At 47.9% G+C, this 21290-nt stretch overlaps 1 protein-coding gene and 1 non-coding gene across 2 annotated transcripts in view; both read right to left on the bottom strand.

Moving 5' to 3' along the window:
- Window positions 1-21290, bottom strand: part of LOC125726966 (uncharacterized) — a 50240-nt gene that overhangs the window by 25442 nt on the left and 3508 nt on the right. The window lies entirely within an intron of this gene.
- LOC125726971 (U2 spliceosomal RNA) lies at window positions 14948-15132 on the bottom strand. Its single transcript, XR_007388480.1, has one exon. It is a non-coding gene; the product is annotated as a U2 spliceosomal RNA (small nuclear RNA).

Here is a 21290-nt window from a genome sequence, read left to right on the forward strand (position 1 = left end):
TTTCTGAGTGTGTGTGTGTGTGTGTCTGTATGTTTCTGAGTGTGTGTGTGTGTCTGTATGTTTCTGAGTGTGTGTGTGTGTGTGTCTGGGTATCTGTGTGTGTGTGTGTGTGTGCCTGTATGTTTCTGAGTGTGTGTGTGTGTGTGTGTCTGTATGTTTCTGAGTGTGTGTGTGTGTGTGTCTGTATGTTTCTGAGTGTGTGTGTGTGTCTGTATGTTTCTGAGTGTGTGTGTGTGTGTGTCTGGGTATCTGTGTGTGTGTGTGTGTGCCTGTATGTTTCTGAGTGTGTGTGTGTGTGTGTGTCTGTATGTTTCTGAGTGTGTGTGTGTGTGTGTGTGTGCCTGTAGTATGTTTCTGAGTGTGTGTGTGTGTCTGTATGTTTCTGAGTGTGTATGTGCGTGTGTGTGCATGAGTGTGTGTGTTTTTGTGTCTGGGTATCTGTGTGTGTGTGTGTGTGTCTGGGTATGTGTGTGTGTGTGTGTGTGTGTGTGTGTGTGTGTGTCTGTGCGCGTGTGGAGCGGATGTGTTTCCTCCTTTGGGGACAGGGCAACCCTGCCTGTGCGGCGCAGAGGAAGCCAGCTCATTTGTGCCCGCCTGGTCTCCCCTGCTCCTCTGATCGACAGATCGTTTTCATAACCACTTCTCTGAGGTCAGAGCCCAGTCTGCTGCAGTCACGCAACGGCCTGCCCGGCCGGCTGGCTTTACCGCTGCGAAACGACGCGAGCAGCTCTTAAAGGGACAGCGTACGGGACCCGGGCCCGAAAGCCTGCCTGACCTTTGACGTGTAACTGCGGCACGTGCTGGTTGCCCAGGAGCCACAGGCTTTGCAGAAAGAGGATTTTCCAGTTACATTTAGACAGGAGCAAGTACAAGTGAGAGTACTGGTTCTTACTATTTTATTTATAATGGCTGAACAATATTTCTGTATATTACATACAGATATTTTGTTTCAACCTACTAGCTGAGTATAAAGGGTCACAGTCACAACTCAACTGGTTGGATGAAACAAAATCATGGTCTGGATTTGAACGTTCTGGACCTGAACTCCCCACCTCTGCAGGATAGCGTGTGTCTGCGGGTATGTCTGTGCCACATGATAGACTGGCATCCCGTCCAATGCGTGCCCGGGTCCTGTGCCCTACGTGGCCTGAGATGGGCTCCAGGCCCACCTGCCCCAGACCACAGTAAACGTCCGGAAGATAGACTGATGTATGAACTGACCATTAATCAGAGACTAGGGGTGGGCAGTAGACTGGTGTCATGCTCATTACCGGAGTGATTGTGCATTCACACCACGGCTCTACAGCCTAATTACACTACAGCCTATTTATGAAAAGTAAAACATTTTATTTTCTTCAAAGCTTCAGTTGAAATCTCAGTACTTCTTATGTAGTCTGTGCATCTGCTTTATCTGCGTTGTGTGATTTTTTTTATTCCACTCTAAACAGATTTTGCATAATTATACACATTAAACAAAATATCCTGGTTACATATGTGTAGTTGCAAAGTAAAAAGCATATCACATTCGCTAAATCAGCATATTACGCAATGTGTGTGGTAAAGGCACAACCTAAAATTAGCTACATCGAACGCCTTTGGGTAGTTTGCAAACCCTACAGACCGTGAACAAGGTAAAAGATCCGTTACAGACATTAAAATGTGTGCATTTGTCTCGAATTGAAAATGTCACACCAGATAGCTGACCAAAGTTGGAAACACTGCGTTTTATTTGAAATGAATTGTAAAATACACTGTTTTCAGCTTAAACCACTTGTTATTCCCTTTGCGTTGTTACTCAGACAAATATATAAAACAAACACGAGGAACAAACACTATGTCGCTTTTTAATTCATTTCGAAATAAAACCTTCCATACCCAACTGTAACTAAAGTGTAAATTAGCTAATCAATTGTACTTAATATATAATAAAATATTTATTATTTAGTTTATATTAATTTACTTAAATGGTTTAATTTACTTAAAGTTCGAAAAGAGCAATATGGTGATATCGTCGCCTGCCAAAAAGTGAAAAATACCGTGATAATAATTCATGGTCACATTTCTCAGCTGCCCCCACCCCCCCCCCCACCCAATTGAAACCCATTTCCTGTGACACTGACCCCTGAGCTGCATGTCTCAGGGGCGGCTACCTCAATCCCACACACCTCCACAGCAAATAGCGCACTCCCCTGCAACCTCCTCCCCACCTCCTCCTGCAGAAAGCCCAGCATCTTCAGCCAGCAGGGGGCGCCCTCTCCGAACAGCGCAGGGCAGAAGCAAACCAGCGCCCGGCGCCGAGAATGCCCCAGCCAGCCTGTGGGACACCGCTGTGCGAGTCAGCCCCAATAGCAGACATCAAAGAGCATGCCTACATGTCTGACACGTAGAAGACAGTGCAATGGAGAGCGGCTTCTGCTAAGCTTCCAGACGAGGAACTTCGGTACGAGCCTAATAAGTCAGTTAGAAACGTAACCAACATAACCATACTGGGCAGCTGTGACGAGAGACAGAGAACCAAAGACGAACCACTTCCCGTTTGTGCTGGAGATGCAAGTGCAGTGCATGTGCGGAAAGTTTTTATACGTTATATAACATGTATCTTTCTTATTTAGTTATGCTAATACAAATCACTGCCTTTACAATCGCTATTAAGTTTCCTTTAAAATGTGCAAGCGTACATTAGCTGTAGCTGCATAATACAACACAGATTAGTATACCGGTCCTGCAATGCTTTCAAGTTGCTATTAGGGGTGTGTGGGTATGACAGCACATAAATAAGATATGAAGCGTAATGCTGGGTATTTTGTCATTAGGCCTGATTTAGAATAGCTTCAGCGTTGTCACCGCGCTTGTTGCATAATGCTGAATAATTCTGTAACGAGTTAAAGTCATACTGAAATGACACGTATTGTCACATATCTGCCACCAATCTGATCATTTCTGGAGTATGAAAATGCCCGCAGTACAAACCACGGTCTGTCTCAGCGCACGGAACACCTCTGCAGTGCCGTCTGCCTCCCCAGTTAGTTCCTTAGTAAGAAATTGATCCAATTTGTGAAAGTCTGCGCAGCGGGAAATAAAATTAACCTCACAATTCCTCATGAAACCCGCTTCCTACAGCTGAAAGTGCACATATAATAATAATAATAATCGATACTTTATTGTCCCTGTAGGGAAATTGTCTTTACACCTCCCACAACTTGCTGTTTTTTCATAGAGGAAGTTGTCTGCGAAGGGCTGCCACCCGTAGCGGCACCCAGGGAGCTGGGAGTCAAGGGCCTTGCACAAGGACCCACAGTCTTAGGCGGGGTTTGAACCTGCGACCTTCTGATTACAGGCACACAGGCTTAGCCCACAGAGCCACACGCATATAGAATAAGGTCAGATATACAGGGATTAAACAAAATAATAAAAAAAGAAAACACAGCATGATATATTCTGATGAAAGGTAAGCAAAGTTACAAACTAATTATAGCTACCATGGTTTACCAACTGGCTCATATATGTGAGTTTTCAGGGCAACAACAGGTGACTAACCTCTTCCAAACAGGCCAAACAGTCAGTGCCCATAGTGCAGGAGCACTGCTGTCAAAGGGAACAATCTCTAAACGGTAACGGAATCTAACGGCGCAGAGGAACCGTTAAGATCATTACAGAAACGGCTGACTGGCATGAATTGGATGATACTTAACAGGACAGTAAATGCCACAAAGTAGCCTTAAAAATGACAGCAGATATGAATCAGCAGCTCTGTGAATGAGCATTACTGCAGACTGTGATAGAGTAACTACAGACTGTGAATGAGCATAACTGCAGACTGTGAATGACAGTAACTGCAGACTGAATGAGCATAACTGCAGACTGTGATAGAGTAACTGCAGACTGTGAATGAGCATAACTGCAGACTGTGAATGACAGTAACTGCAGACTGTGAATGAGCATAACTGCAGACTGTGAATGACAGTAACTGCAGACTGTGATAGAGTAACTGCAGACTGTGAATGAGCATAACTGCAGACTGTGAATGAGCATAACTGCAGACTGTGAATGACAGTAACTGCAGACTGTGAATGTCTTTGAGGTTTCTCTTGTACATATAGAATGACAGCTGGAGGTTGTTTTTAGTGAAGAAATAAAGAGGAATCTGATTTGTAACGCTCCGGGCTCAGTCGCCGGCTCGCTTAAGTGTAGCTCTGTGTGGGCAGCGTGCCTCGCCACGCTCCGGGCTCAGTCGCCAGCTCTGTTAAGTGTAGCTCTGTGTGGGCAGCGTGCCTCGCCACGCTCCGGGCTCAGTGGCCGGCTCTGTTAAGTGTAGCTCTGTGTGGGCAGCGTGCCTCGCCACGCTCCGTGCTCAGTCGCCGGCTCTCTTAAGTGTAGCTCTGTGTGGGCAGCGTGCCTCGCCACGCTCCGTGCTCAGTCGCCGGCTCGCTTAAGTGTAGCTCTGTGTGGGCAGCGTGCCTCGCCACGCTCCGTGCTCAGTCGCCGGCTCTGTTAAGTGTAGCTCTGTGTGGGCAGCGTGCCTCGCCACGCTAGGTGCTCAGTCGCCGGCTCTCTTAAGTGCAGCTCTGTGTGGGCAGCGTGCCTCGCCACGCTCCGTGCTCAGTCGCCGGCTCTGTTAAGTGTAGCTCTATGTGGGCAGCGTGCCTCGCCACGCTCCGGGCTCAGTCGCCGGCTCGCTTAAGTGTAGCTCTGTGTGGGCAGCGTGCCTCGCCACGCTCCGTGCTCAGTCGCCGGCTCGCTTAAGTGTAGCTCTGTGTGGGCAGCGTGCCTCGCCACGCTCCGTGCTCAGTCGCCGGCTCGCTTAAGTGTAGCTCTGTGTGGGCAGCGTGCCTCGCCACGCTCCGTGCTCAGTCGCCGGCTCGCTTAAGTGTAGCTCTGTGTGGGCAGCGTGCCTCGCCACGCTCCGGGCTCAGTGGCCGGCTCTGTTAAGTGTAGCTCTGTGTGGGCAGCGTGCCTCGCCACGCTCCGTGCTCAGTCGCCGGCTCGCTTAAGTGTAGCTCTGTGTGGGCAGCGTGCCTCGCCACGCTCCGGGCTCAGTCGCCGGCTCTGTTAAGTGTAGCTCTGTGTGGGCAGCGTGCCTCGCCACGCTCCGTGCTCAGTCGCCGGCTCGCTTAAGTGTAGCTCTGTGTGGGCAGCGTGCCTCGCCACGCTCCGTGCTCAGTCGCCGGCTCGCTTAAGTGTAGCTCTGTGTGGGCAGCGTGCCTCGCCACGCTCCGTGCTCAGTCGCCGGCTTTGTTAAGTGTACCTCTGTGTGGGAAACATATGCTGCACACCCAAGCACATTATTATTGTTGTGGCTTGAACCTGACAGAGCATGAAATCCACTTCCAGTCACAATTACCGCCACTTCCTGTGCCAGTGGCTCTGCAGTGAAAAGCTTCATGAATGGTTCTCAGAAATATAAACCAACATTTGAATAAACAAATACAGTCAGTGGGACAGCCGCTGTACCCCCGCAGTCTCCGGCCTGAAACGCTGTACCCCCGCAGTCTCCGGCCTGAAACGCTGTATCCCCGCAGTCTCCGGCCTGAAACGCTGTACCCCCGCAGTCTCCGGCCTGAAACGCTGTACCCCCGCAGTCTCCGGCCTGAAACGCTGTACCCCCGCAGTCTCCGGCCTGAAACGCTGTACCCCCGCAGTCTCCGGCCTGAAACGCTGTACCCCCGCAGTCTCTGGCCTGAAACGCTGTACCCCCGCAGTCTCCGGCCTGAAACGCTGTACCCCCGCAGTCTCTGGCCTGAAATGCTGTACCTGTGCAGTCTCCGGCCTGAAACGCTGTACCCCCGCAGTCTCTGGCCTGAAACGCTGTACCCCCGCAGTCTCCGGCCTGAAACGCTGTACCCCCGCAGTCTCTGGCCTGAAATGCTGTACCCCCGCAGTCTCCGGCCTGAAACGCTGTATCCCCGCAGTCTCTGGCCTGAAACGCTGTACCCCCGCAGTCTCCGGCCTGAAACGCTGTACCCCCGCAGTCTCCGGCCTGAAACGCTGTACCCCCGCAGTCTCCGGCCTGAAACGCTGTACCCCCGCAGTCTCCGGCCTGAAACGCTGTATCAACGCAGTCTCCGGCCTGAAACGCTGTACTCCCGCAGTCTCCGGCCTGAAACGCTGTACCCCCGCAGTCTCCGGCCTGAAACGCTGTACCCCCACAGTCTCCGACCTGAAACGCTGTACCCCCACACTCTCTGGCCTGAAACGCTGTACCCCCACAGTCTCCGGCCTGACAGGCCGTACCACCCAATCTTTATTGGAGCTGATCGCTGGCTTCAAAGAAAGGGAAGTTCAAACAGCAGCCGTTTCTCTTCCTCGCTCAACCACCAAGTTTCGATCAGTACTACGCATAACGGAGATCCCGGTGACGATGAAGTGCGTAATCGATCAGTCTGGTTACTTATGTTCTGGCAGTAGGGGCTCATGTGACACCTAAATGTGAGAGAGATGGAAAAGTCCCCCCTCCACCAGTTCAGGTATTTCCAGATGTACAAAGAGAGCTGATGAGATTAAGTTCACAGCTAAGGGTATCTGTGCTCGATCCGTTGAATAAAGTTGGAAGGCCGACACATAATTAGGACAAATCTGCTTCTTTTAGCTGCAATAGGCAGTACATCACATTATCACAGCAATTTCACAGATTCATGATACTGCACTAGCTAAAAATTCCACTGAAAGGACTACAATGGCCAATATTAATATGTTTAATTAACCAAACCCCACACACAAGCAGTGACCTCACCGCCGAACCTACCACCGTCCTGCCTGAAATCAAACCGCATAAATATTCAAAGCGCTTATCTGACTGGAAGTGACTTAAACTTTCTGTAATTTTAATTACTTTAAGAATATTATTTTTTTTCTGAAATCCATGACCTCTGCAAAGCCTATTACTACGAAGGTAATGTGATTACAGTGGAACTAATTAGTTTTTTTTTTTAATGAAGACTTGCATAATCGTGTTGATATGCGTATTGTGAATGAAAACTCCTTAAACTCCAGATCGTGCTACATCACTACATGATTCTCTCTAACCAACACAAAAGTGGCCAGTTCTGGGTATTCCTCCAAAATATTTTTATAACAAAAAAACTACATTCTGTCAAATTCTCAATTGATAAGGAGCCTTATAATATTTTTTTTAATATATGAAAATGTTTATTGTAAATACACCAACAGGTACGGTAACAGGAAACCAGCAATGCTCAAAAACAACTGTTATCGGAGCGTCGTGCACAGTGTTAGAACTGTTAGCTTGGTTCACGGTAATCACCAGACTCATTTGTGGCCTGATATCTGCCGCCATGATAGGGACCCTCTGCTATTACGATAAAGATTAAGAAGAGATCTCTTTGACAACAATCTGGAAAGTAATGGATAGGAAAGAGCACAGGCAGGTTAGCAAAGCCGCAGCAGATGCAGAACAAGAGCCGGTGCTTGCCAAGGGCCGGGGGTTGGGGGCTGGGGGCGGGCGGGGCCGGCCTGCATGCAGAGGCGAGTCAGAGATCAGAGTCGTTTTTCCTAGTTGACACACCATCGCGTGCAAGCGCATGGGAATGCAGTGGCACATACAAAGTGTCCTCCACTGCGGAAACAGTGCCCTGCCGGGAGTGACAGGGAAGTCACAGACTGAACCCTTTTTTCCTCTCCCCAAATGGGCGGATCATAAGCAGCTTCGGGACTTCGCACTGTAACATGACTGGCTCTATGCAGGGCCACTGCGCTGCTCCATGCTGAAACCCCACACTGCAGATGAATGAATGCGTTTGTGTGCACTGGAAGGCTTCCATGCAGAGGAGAGATGTTTCTTCCTGCTTAACAGCAAATGATCACAAGGGCTCACTTCAAACTCCCCCCCCCTGTCCTGCCCCCATATATCAATGGAAAGAGGTTCTTTTGGTGCCTGTTATAACACATTAAGGTCAGATCTGAGAAATAGTGCCACAATAAATGCATCCACTCACAAAGTCCAGCACAAAATCCAACCCAGAGCTTCATAACATCCATCCATCCATCTTCCTATGCTTATCCTTGACACGTTTATGCTTTATAAAAAATAACTGCCCAAACATTATGTTTTCTTAAATAATGAACTCAAACGGCTTCTGAAAGCACAAGTGAAATATATTTTGATTTATACAGTAGATGCTTTTATCCACAGCGACATACAATTTTAGCATAAAATACATCACAAGCATATAGCTGTCAAGGAGTTAACTTAGAAACTAGTGCTGCCAGGCTGAGCTCCCAGTGAGTGAGCAGTGATAAGTCCGTACTCGAACAGGATCAATGCAAAAACACCATTAGGACTTCACACTTTAACAATAAAAATCAATTCTTTGTGTCTGTAGAGAATAATTTGTTGACTAGCATAATGCACACTTAAGTCATGTGATCTGACGCAAACAAACAGTAATGGCGTGTCTTTTGTTGTAAAAGCCGGTGGACATTAACCTAAAAAGAGACCCATTTAAACATGATACTCTGGGCTAAAGGAGAATCACTCACTTCTCCATTTGTGTCGCACTTCCCAGTAATGTCTATAAAATATAAGGCAATAGAATCACTTAAAGGGAAATTTGACACTGAACAAACAAGTCAGTGGTCAATCTTTGATGTCCCGAACATAAGCGATCCCTTTAGAGAAGAGCCGTTCCTTTCATGAATGAAACAGAGATGTGAGGACAGGAACACGTCACTATCAACAAAAGTCTGATAGCGGCATTTGTGTTCTTTCCAGGAATCGGCCTTTTCTCTAACAGAATCATCTATTGTTCTTCTATATGGCAGTATTTAGTAGTGAGTTCCCCTTCAGGGGCTCTGCCATCGCTGTGTTTTGACTTATGCAGGAGTACGCAAACAAGCCCCGCCCCCCGCTTGACTAAGCAAGTACGGCCAACAGCAAGTTTCAGTTTCACAGGGAGGCTCCGGCAGATAGCAGCACACGGGAGGAGAGATGAACGAGACCTTGGGGCCGCTGGCGGAAACCACCAAAGCACCAGCCACAATATTATTAGCTCAGTTATTTATTGATAGATTACATGCTATTTATAAGCAGAAACAATCAAACAGGCATTTACAACAGTTTATATCTTACAAAGCATCTCGGTGCATTCTGATAATGACAAGACTGATAACTGTAACTAACAGGCCTTTGTGAAGATGTTTGCAAAAGGGATTTAAAGGTTGTGAATAAAAGTCCTGCAATTGCCAAAGAAATCCAACCCGTTACTGACAGCACTGCCAAATCATTCATTCCGTTACAGACAGCACTGCCAAATCATTCATTGTGTTACTGACAGCACTGCCAAATCATTCATTGTGTTACTGACAGCACTGCCAAATCATTCATTCCATTACTGACAGCACTGCCAAATCATTCATTGTGTTACTGACAGCGCTGCCAAATCATTCATTCCGTTACTGACAGCACTGCCAAATCATTCATTCTGTTACAGACAGCACTGCCAAATCATTCATTCCGTTACTGACAGCACTGCCAAATCACTCATTCCATTACTGACCGCACTGCCAAATCATTCATTCCGTTACAGACAGCACTGCCAAATCATTCATTCCGTTACAGACAGCACTGCCAAATCATTCATTCCATTACTGACAGCACTGCCATATCATTCATTCCGTTACAGACAGCACTGCCAAATCATTCATTCCATTACTGACAGCACTGCCATATCATTCATTCCGTTACAGACAGCACTGCCAAATCATTCATTGTGTTACTGACAGCACTGCCAAATCATTCATTGTGTTACTGACAGCACTGCCAAATCATTCATTCCGTTACTGAAAGCACTGCCAAATCATTCATTCCGTTACTGACAGCACTGCCAAATCATTCATTCTGTTACAGACAGCACTGCCAAATCATTCATTCCTTTACTGACAGCACTGCCAAATCATTCATTCCATGACAGACAGCGCTGCCAAATCATTCATTCCATTACAGACAGCACTGCCAAATCATTCATTCTGTTACTGACAGCACTGTCAAATCATTCATTCCGTTACTGACAGCACTGCCAAATCATTCATTGTGTTACAGACAGCACTGCCAAATCATTCATTCCGTTACTGACAGCACTGCCAAATCATTCATTCTGTTACTGACAGCACTGCCAAATCATTCATTCCGTTACTGAAAGCACTGCCAAATCATTCATTCCGTTACTGACAGCACTGCCAAATCATTCATTCCGTTACTGACAGCACTGCCAAATCATTCATTCTGTTTCGTAAATTGAAAAGTGTCCCCGGAGCTTAATCCTGTGTTGTTTGATAAGGAGAACAAAAATAAAAGAATCAACATGACTGCCAATCTTCAGATGATATTCGAAGGGAAAATGACTTTTTAAAGCTGACCCTCCGGCTAGGATGTTGGACATCTCTGGCTCCGTAGTTCACAAGGCTGATTCTCTGATCAGCTGAGAACCACCCAATCTCACTGAGATTGCACAGGTGGTTAATCACCTGGGGGGTAGGGGAGGCTGCAGGGGGTCTGTGGTGTTCGGGGGAAACTTCTCCAGGCTGGTGGTAAGGCTGTGCTCCTTGCATTACAGGCAATCTTTGCTTCCATTTGGGAGTCAGGCATCATCCCAACTGACTGGAAGTCCCTATCTACTCCCTATATACTCTGCCTCTTCAGAGAATCCTTGGGTACCGCTGGTTTGACTTTGTGTCGGATGAGCGGTTGCTAGAGGAGTCCTGAATGAGGCACATTACCTGCATTGTGAGGGAGTGTCAGTTACTTCGCTACGGCCACGTGCAGCGTTTCCCTGAGGGTGATCCGGCTCACAGGATCCTCATTGAGCGGCTGGACTAGGTCCAGGGGATGCCCACGTAACACCTGGCTATGGCAGTTGGATGGCCATTTCCGGAGGGTGGGACTGAACCGTGTATCTGCCTGGGGGGTCGCCAAACGGGATCACGAGGAGTTTCGTCATGTAGTGGGTGCGCCAACGTGCTGCATCAGCTCCCTAACCTGACCTGACCTTACTGACCTCCATCCATCATCCATCCATCCATTCATCGTCTAACAATGGACCTTGAGGAATGTTGCTGTGAGCCTATACCAGGCAGCAGTGACCCAAAACCTGGTGCCGCTAGAGGTTTTGGGCCCCAAGAAACCACATCATATTGGCCCCCCTATCCAGCCTATGCGATTACATCCCACTCTTTTGAAGGCCCCCTCTTGGAATTGCCATAACATTCCCTCTTCACAGTGCTCCTGAGTGAGGCGCCTTATAATTAAAAAAGTTATAATGTTAAACTCACCACTGCCAGTCACATTCCACAAGGACGAGGCAGTATAACTAAGGAATGCAGTAAATACCCTGTACTCTCTCCTCTTTTTTGCATTTCCGTGAATCTTTGGTCTCATGACCTTAAAGTCTTGAGTCTCTAAAATACTAAATAACAGAATTTGCATTCCGCCCACACATAACGGCGATTCTGCCACCCCCCCCCCCCAAGTTTTCACTGCTGGAACTTCAAACCCAGTGGCTCTTGTCACGCACAGTGAAGCACTGGGCATCGGCAGCCGTGTTTACAGTTCGGTACATAGGGCTTGCCTGTCTCCTCTCTGCTCTTCATGCTATTCATGGACCCAGAGCCCCGGCAGGCAGTAGTCACGCAACATTCGGGAAGAACAAGCCCTTTATTCATCTCTCACTACCGTCTCCCTCCGCATCACACTGCCAGTAATCACTCCATCAGGGCCTACGATCACCGTGCGCGCAGTGCCGCTCTTAATGGCAACTTCCTCTGTTTTCCATATCCATGTGATGAACGCAGAGGAAACCAAGAGCCGTCCATCCATCCACAATGCATTCTAACACAAGAGAATGATTTCTTTGAATTTCTTTGAATGGAGACTTACGCTAAGCTAAATTGAAATGATGTTTTTTAAATAACCCAGGCATATAGCAAAAAAACAACTAGGCTTTAATATAATTGTCTTTCACGATCCAGTGCATGCTTGAATTTTGGACAAAAACGTAAAGGCTGAGGTGTTCAGTGACAGTGAGGTGGCTTTGTCCTGGGGGGTACAGAGAAGCAGCTCCCTCTTTTACTTACGTCACACTCCCCAGCTTCCCTTTACATCGCAAGAACGGGAACAGAGACACTAAAATATCTCATTTCTCCATCTCAACCAACGAGCGTTTTTTTTTTTATATATGATTTTTGGTTAGGATTTTAGTGAAAGCTATCTTCAAGAAAGTATCAGTGCTTTTCCACTGCCACCAAGAACCAAGCTGTACAGCAAACTGGCGGTTTTCCATTGTCAGTTCCCAAGCCGTACCTGTGCTGACGCAGCCCAGCTTACTAGCAGCACCGAAAGCGTGACCAATCCGAACCGGTAGCGTCACCACCATCTGATTGGTGAAAATGCCCAAGGATACCAGTGTTCTAAGTATGGATTATATGAATGAAAAAGTGTATATTCTATATTGTATTGGACATCACAACGTAACGGCGCATTCTCAATAACTGGAACTTAAACATTTTCAACCTCTTGTTTAAAAAAGCTTAAAACGCCTTCAGTTTTACGTCACTGTCAGTCTCCAAAACCAGCAAAGCCTTTACCGAGCCGACCCTTCTGCAGTGAAAAACCAGATCAAGCTGGAACCCTGCTGTAACTAGTCTCTCTTCATGGTCAAGTATGGTTTGTATATTAACCCACAGGAAGCCCACAGCACGTAGGGATATGAGGCCATAATGAGGCCCAAAGGTCGAGTGTATAAACCCACCGGAAGCCCACAGCACGTGAGGATATAAGGCCACAATGAGGCCCGAGGTTTGAGTGTATAAACCCACAGCAAGCTCACAGCATGTGGGGATATAAGGCCATAATGAGGCCCAAAGGTCGAGTGTATAAACCCACAGCAAGCTCACAGCACGTGGGGATATAAGGCCACAATGAGGCCCGAGGTTTGAGTGTATAAACCCACTGGAAGCCCACAGCACGTGGGGATATAAGGCCATAATGAGGCCCGAGGTTTGAGTGTATAAACCCACAGCAAGCTCACAGCACATGGGGATATAAGGCCATAATGAGGCCCGAGGTTTGAGTGTATAAACCCACCGGAAGCTCACAGCATGTGGGGATATAAGGCCATAATGAGGCCCGAGGTTTGAGTGTATAAACCCACCGGAAGCTCACAGCACGTGGGGATATGAGGCCATAATGAGGCCCAAAGGTCGAGTGTATAAACCCACCAGAAGCCCACAGCACGTGGGGATATAAGGCCACAATGAGGCCCGAGGTTTGAGTGTATAAACCCACTGGAAGCCCACAGCACGTGGGGATATAAGGCCATAATGAGGCCCGAGGTTTGAGTGTATAAACCCACAGCAAGCTCACAGCACGTGGGGATATAAGGCCATAATGAGGCCCGAGGTTTGAGTGTATAAACCCACAGCAAGCTCACAGCACGTGGGGATATAAGGCCACAATGAGGCCCGAGGGTCGAGTGTATAAACCCACAGCAAGCTCACAGCACGTGGGGATATAAGGCCACAATGAGGCCCCGAGATACAAGTATGCAAACCACACCAAGACTGCCACACATAGGCATGTAAGACCACAATGTTTGGGCATATAAGACCACAATGCATGGGTGGATTATGCCACAAGACGCAATAAATCTCCTGGCTCATCATAGCACCTGTTGAAATTGGGTAAAATTGAAGAAAGCTTGACCAGGAGTTCCTCAAAGTGGGCGTAACTGAAATGAATTAAAAGCAGTGGGATGCTTCAGGTGTTATTTAGACTTGCATTCTTGCTTTGATGCATAAGCCTTGATGCATGATGCAGATTCGCATCAGACTTAAAAGCTGATGTTAGACTTGTAAGGAAGGACAGGATGTGGAGGCACATTCAGGTCTTCGATTCATCCTGTTCTGACAGCACAGTCATCTTCAGAACGACACCCAGCCACTGGTGTGTGAGCCCTTCTCATGACCTCACGCACTGCAAACTCAGGCATTAAAGATGGGCAGGAAACATTTACCTGCAAGACAATGAGAAATAATGGCCAAGGAGTTTCTCCTAAGGCGTGGGCTCAAGTCTGACATCTTGTCTTAGATAGTCAAATGCATTATCATGTCTGACGTTTTACGTGCATTCGATTCTGTAGCCTGCTCTGTGAGACAAGAGAAAAATCAAAGGATTTGCCGATGCTCAAAGTATCACAGGAATGAAAAACGCTTTTCAGCTCGCATTCTGGTGAGCAAAAAGGAGCTATCTGATCACTTTAAAATATTTGTTTAACTTGGAGAGTCATATTTCATCATAACTCAGAATATATTTCCCTTGAGAAGCATTCAGAAGCTTATAACAAATTAATATAATTAGCTGAACAGCGAAAGGGGCGTTCCTGCTATGAAATACTGAATGAAAGCTACTTCATTCCATATTTATGGGGGTCTGTTCATTCATGTTTTCTTACAGCCAGCAATTATAAGCATAAAAATGTAAAAACGTAATATAAAAATGTAAAACAGGGGTGCCTTTGAAAGGTCCAAGGACTGCTGCGCAATAAAAGTAAGTCACGTCAGTACAGTAACCACGCACACGGGGGAAACAAATGAGGGAAGAATGTCACCCCAAAGCAGGAGGACGGCTCATCCTCCGCAGTTCCCTGTCCCGACACTGGGGGCGCTGTGCCTATGTGCCAGGATGAATTTAGAATTAGGTGATCAGTGGTCATTGTTGACACACCACAGCACAAAACAACAAAATGTGTCCTCTGCATTTAACCCATATGTGACATCGTGACATAGCAGGGGGCAGCTAATTCAGCGCCCAGGGAGCAGTGCTTGGGGGCGGCACCTTGCTCAGGGTACCTCAGTGGTGTCTTGCTGGTCGGGTTGCTTTCGATTACTAGTGCACCTCCCCAACCATTAAGACACCACTGCCCACATAAATATCCCTGGTAGGGGGTGCACCATTCCTGGAGGTACTGCAATACCAGATGGATGCATGGAGTGGACAGAGCAAGCCCCTATTCCAAAAATAAATGTATTATATAAATTTATATGGCCCCCAGACAGGGGACGTCTCAGATGTTAAACTAAGAACAGGTACTACACTTGATATTAGCCAAAAGGCCGAGAAGCGATCGGTGCATTGTTGAATGATGTACTGGAATTCCATCCAGGCTGTACCCCAGCCTTACGCCCTGGGCCTCCTGAGTTCCCTGTTACCCTGACCGGGATTACAAGTTGGAAGATGGAAGGATGGATGTATTAACTAATGCTTTTTGAACTTTGTGGAGAAAGTTTCCAAATGAAATCTTATTCGGTTAACTTGTGCAACACTAACTCCAGAGTTAAACTTGGTGTTAAAACATCACGCATCCTGTGCATGGGGGGGTCATTGTGACACGGGTGTCTGCATGACAGCTCTGACATGCGTTACGAAAGCAGGGTTGGAACACATGACACAGCAGATCAGCGAGAATGGCTGCTTAAAAAGGTCATGTGACAGGTGGGGAAATTTGTCAAAACGACTTTGGTTTCGTAATAAAAGTCTTTTGCGGGAAGTTCATCCTGTCGGCGTGGCGTTCTTACATATTTAGTCCTTGGAGGTTCGGCTTGTGGGCAGCCTGTTGAGAAACTGACGTTTGAGGAAGAAAGACTGAGCATCTGGACAGAAGGAAGATGCTGCTATGCCATTGAGCAAGGCGCTTAAACTAATCTTTGCAAACGCTGTTGAAGAATAGAGACTGAAGTGTTTTTAACTATGCCTCAGCCTAGCTCTATGCCTCAGCATTTCAGCTGCTATCAAATGGTCTTGTGCATCCATCCATCCATTTTCCAAACCGCTTATCCTACTGGGTCACAGGGGGTCCGGAGCCTATCCCAGAAGCAATGGGCACGAGGCAGGGAACAACCCAGGAGGGGGGCCAGCCCATCTCAGGGCACACTCACATACCATTCACTCACACGCACACCTACAGGCAATTTAGCAACTCCAATTAGCCTCAGCATGTTTTTGGACTGTGGGGGGAAACCAGAGTACCCTGAGTAAACCCCACGACAACATGGGGAGAACATGCAAACTCCACACATGTGACCCAGGCGGAGAATCGAACCCGGGTCCCAGAGGTGTGAGGCAACAGTGCTAACCACTGCACCACCATGCCACCCCAGTCTTGTGCATGTTTATCAAATTTCCTTTCCATTAATGATTCTCTCTGCTCACTCAGCGCCTGTTAGACACAGGTTTGTCATCGTCCCCCTAGTGGTTTCAGGAAATATGTCACAAGTCGGTCCTGAGAACGGCTTCTAGAGCGAACAAATGTTTTAGGACAGGCTGCTGCAACACATTTCTCAGGAAGGAACTCCATGAACATCCTTTATTGTTCTGCTTCCACGGGTTTTATCTTTAATTAAACAGGAACATTAATTAGTAAGCCTTCAACTTCACTGTATTCAGTACAGCATCATTACTATGAAATCACACCAAAACAAACAATTTAACCCTCTTAAGATATACTTAGTTCTTGTTTTTTTCCAGCCAAAAACAAAAAAAGACGAGAATGCAGTGAGAAACTGGGAATCACTGGAGAAACAACAACACAATTACACACTCTGGGAAAGTTTAGGACACTGAGCCACATGTTTTTGGACTGAGAAAAGCTGACAGAAAGACACAATGCCACTAGCTACACGCTGATTGGGTGTCGAGCCACCGGCAGAGCTAGACTGCCGCCAATCACGCTGCTCACCTGTCTCTCACTGACTCATCACTCAGCCAATCAGCTGCCAGCTGCTCTGCACTCGCGCTGAAAATGCCATCTGAGGCCCTCCTCCAGGTGTCAGTCCTCAGGATAAACACCTGACAACAAGCACTGAAATCCCCTTTAATCCCCCAGCCGCTGGCCATGGAGACATATAAGCAAATGGGAATAAAGATAAAGAATATCACTATAACAATTATAGGCACCAAAAGGAAATTATCTTCATAAACTATGCCCAGGTCTACATTTCCCTATCGATTCCACATCTCATTTTCATACTGCACTGCAGTTCCTTGCTGGAGAACGTTCTGTATTTTTTCATCGATGTGCCACATATATAATCAGAAACAGCAGTTGAGGTATTATGGTGTGATTAGAGAAGTGATGTCTGACAGCGGAGTACATTACCCAATTATCTGAGTGGGGGGGGGGGGGCTGTTCTCTAGCTACAGCTCATGGTCGGTATTACATACAGCTCTTCTCATTTAAGTAAACGATAAAAACTAAAAATGGTGATTAATAGTGTCATTGTTACCCTCCCTTTAGCCAATAATTGTCTTTCCAGACCACGAAAGGTCCTTTGCATCTACACTCTGGATCCTAGATCATAAATTACAAATCAACATTAAAACCGCAATACAGCTCTCACTGTGTGTGTGCTAGAGAATCATTATGGGCTCTCAACCCAGAACAATCCAATTACGTTTGACATTTTTTAGGGGTACCTCTATACGGCGCCGCTGTGTGTGTGTGTGTCTGTGTGTGTGTGTGTCTGTGTGTCTGTCTGTGTGTGTTTGTGTGTGTCTGTCTGTCGGTGTGTCTTCATATGTGTGTGTGTGTGTGTGTGTCTGTCTGTCGGTGTGTCTGTGTGTGTGTGTGTGTCTGTCTGTCGGTGTGTCTTCATATGTGTCTGTGTGTGTCTGTCTGTGTGTGTGTGTGTGTCTGTGTGTGTGTGTCTGTCTGTGTCTCTGTGTGTCTGTCTGTGTGTGTCTGTGTGTGTGTGTGTGTGTGTGTCTGTCTGTGTGTGTGTCTGTCTGTGTGTGTCTGTCTGTCTGTGTGTGTGTGTGTCTGTGTGTGTCTGTGTGTGTATGTGTCTCTGTGTGTCTGTCTGTGTCTGTATGTGTGTGTGTTTGTGTCTGTGTCTGTCTGTGTCTCTGTGTGTGTCTGTGTCTGTCTGTGTGTGTGTGTGTGTCTGTGTGTGTCTGTGTGTGTGTCTCTGTGTGTGTGTCTGTGTGTCTGTGTGTGTGTGTGTCTGTGTGTGTGTGTGTGTCTCTGTGTGTCTGTCTGTGTGTGTGTGTGTCTGTGTGTGTGTGTCTCTGTGTGTCTGTCTGTGTGTGTGTGTCTGTCTGTCTGTCTGTGTGTCTCTGTGTGTGTCTGTGTGTGTGTGTTTCTGTGTGTCTGTCTGTGTGTGTGTGTCTGTGTCTGTCTGTGTCTCTGTGTGTGTCTGTGTCTGTCTGTGTGTGTGTGTGTCTCTGTGTGTGTGTCTGTGTGTGTCTGTGTGTGTGTGTGTCTGTGTGTGTCTCTGTGTGTGTGTCTCTGTGTGTGTGTCTGTGTGTCTGTCTGTGTGTGTGTCTGTGTGTGTGTGTCTGTCTGTGTGTGTGTCTGTGTGTGTGTGTCTGTGTGTGTCTGTCTGTCTGTGTGTGTGTCTCTGTGTGTCTGTCTGTGTGTGTCTGTGTATCTGTGTGTGTGTGTGTCTGTGTCTGTGTGTGTCTGTGTGTGTGTGTGTGTATCTGTGTGTGTGTCTGTGTGTGTGTGTCTGTGTGTGTGTCTGTCTGTGTCTGTGTGTGTGTCTCTGTGTCTGTGTGTGTGTCTGTGTGTGTGTGTGTGTGTCTGTCTGTGTCTGTGTGTGTGTCTCTGTGTCTGTGTGTGTGTGTGTGTCTGTGTGTGTGTGTGTGTCTCTGTGTCTGTGTGTGTGTGTCTGTGTGTGTGTGTTATGCCTCAGATCATTGAAGCCACTGCCACTGACATGAAAACACGACAAAGACAGCAGAAAAAGCCTAAATACATATGAAATTTGTACAGTCAGTAAAACAGAAGAAGCAGCATTTTTACGGAGGCCGTCGTGACAAATGCTGCTTTCAGGCACGTACACAGGTGTCAGACCTTCTGGAAAAGGCCCAGAACCGGCTGCAGCTGACAGCGCCCACGGCGGACGTCAAAAGCCGCATGTCAGAATACGATTTACATGTTAACACACTGCACAGACTAGAGCACAGCAAAGTATCAGCTTCTCACTGGCAAATCACTACTGTGCAGATACAGTGAAGCCTGTTTATCTGAAGTATATGGGCTTGGGGTAGTTATTACACAATATTGTGCATGGAATAGTGACACCCTACTTAAACTACCAAAACATGTCCTTGTGACACTGTTTTCTTAATTTTATTCTATAACTAGAGGGGTAAATGGCAGAAATTAAGAGTCATTTTCCCTATGACTCACGTCAGGAAAAAAAAAATACCAAAAAACAAAACAAGGCAAAGATGTTGAGTGTGACCTTGGTTAGACAGCGATCAGGAAAGTGCGCATGACGGATGTATAAGGAACATTCCTCAGCCTTAGGGCTGGATTCATTTGAATATATCCCTGAAAAATAAACCTATGAAACTCACAATGGAAGAAAAGATCAAAGAAATATCATCTAACCGACGATTTCCTCAGCTGACGATCGAAAGATCTCAGCGGCCTTTGGATTGCCGTATAACTGACTGGCAGGTGAAAAGACTTGCTTCTGCAAAGTGTGAGATCACAAACCGCGTCGGGACTGCAAACTGCCAGGACAAAGGCCCCCAAACATGACACTGGGGGGCATCTGGGCTGTAATGACACCAGCTGGTGTTCTGGAAGCTCTCCATGAAAGTCCTGTATGGGAATGGGCAGCCTCCATCTTTTCATTATTGCAAGATTGTCCATGAAACATCTAGTGTTTCCAAACACTGGTCACAATTTAACTGCTTTGTTCACCAGTGTTCGCAAAACAGTGTATGCGGGTATTACAATAAGGTCAGGCTCCGTGTATCAACAGCATGTGGTGTCCGGGGAGGGGTATCAACAACAAGGGGTGTCTGGGGAGGGGTATCAAGAGCATGTGGTGTCCGGGAAGGGGTATCAACAGCAAGGGGTGTCCAAGGAGGGGTATCAACAGCAAGGGGTGTCCGGGGAGGGGTATCAACAGCAAGGGGTGTCCGGGGAGGGGTATCAACAGCAAGGGGTGTCCAAGGAGGGGTATCAACAGCAAGGGGTGTCCGGGGAGGGGTATCAACAGCAAGGGGTGTCCAAGGAGGGGTATCAACAGCAAGGGGTGTCCAAGGAGGGGTATCAACAGCAAGGGGTGTCCGGGGAGGGGTATCAACAGCAAGGGGTGTCCAAGGAGGGGTATCAACAGCAAGGGGTGTCCGGGGAGGGGTATCAACAGCAAGGGGTGTCCGGGGAGGGGTATCAACAGCAAGGGGTGTCCGGGGAGGGGTATCAACAGCAAGGGGTGTCCGGGGAGGGGTATCAACAGCAAGGGGTGTCCAAGGAGGGGTATCAACAGCAAGGGGTGTCCAGGGAGGGGTATCAACAGCAAGGGGTGTCCAAGGAGGGGTATCAACAGCAAGGGGTGTCCGGGGAGGGGTATCAACAGCAAGGGGTGTCCAAGGAGGGGTATCAACAGCAAGGGGTGTCCAGGGAGGGGTATCAACAGCAAGGGGTGTCCAAGGAGGGGTATCAACAGCAAGGGGTGTCCGGGGAGGGGTATCAACAGCAAGGGGTGTCCAAGGAGGGGTATCAACAGCAAGGGGTGTCCGGGGAGGGGTATCAACGGCAAGGGCTGTCCAAGGAGGGGTATCAACAGCAAGGGGTGTCCGGGGAGGGGTATCAACAGCAAGGGGTGTCCGGGGAGGGGTATCAACAGCAAGGGGTGTCCAGGGAGGGGTATCAACAGCAAGGGGTGTCCAAGGAGGGGTATCAACAGCAAGGGGTGTCCGGGGAGGGGTATCAACGGCAAGGGGTGTCCAAGGAGGGGTATCAACAGCAAGGGGTGTCCAGGGAGGGGCATCAACAGCAAGGGGTGTCCAGGGAGGGGCATCAACAGCAAGGGGTGTCCGGGGAGGGGTATCAACATCAAGGGGTGTCCAGGGAGGGGCATCAACAGCAAGGGGTGTCCAAGTAGGGGTATCAACAACAAGGGGTGTCCAGGGAGGGGCATCAACAGCAAGGGGTGTCCAAGTAGGGGTATCAACAACAAGGGGTGTCCAAGGAGGGGTATCAACGGCAAGGGGTGTCCAAGTAGGGGTATCAACAGCAAATGGTATCCGGGGAGGGGTATCAACAACAAGGGGTGTCCAAGGAGGGGTATCAACAGCAAGGGGTGTCCAAGTAGGGGTATCAACAACAAGGGGTGTCCGGGGAGGGGTATCAACAGCAAGGGGTGTCCAAGGAGGGGTATCAACAGCAAGGGGTGTCCAAGTAGGGGTATCAACAGCAAATGGTATCCGGGGAGGGGTATCAACAACAAGGGGTGTCCAAGGAGGGGTATCAACAGCAAGGGGTGTC

Source organism: Brienomyrus brachyistius, unplaced genomic scaffold (assembly GCF_023856365.1).
Source record: "Brienomyrus brachyistius isolate T26 unplaced genomic scaffold, BBRACH_0.4 scaffold81, whole genome shotgun sequence".
Lineage (NCBI taxonomy): Eukaryota > Metazoa > Chordata > Actinopteri > Osteoglossiformes > Mormyridae > Brienomyrus > Brienomyrus brachyistius.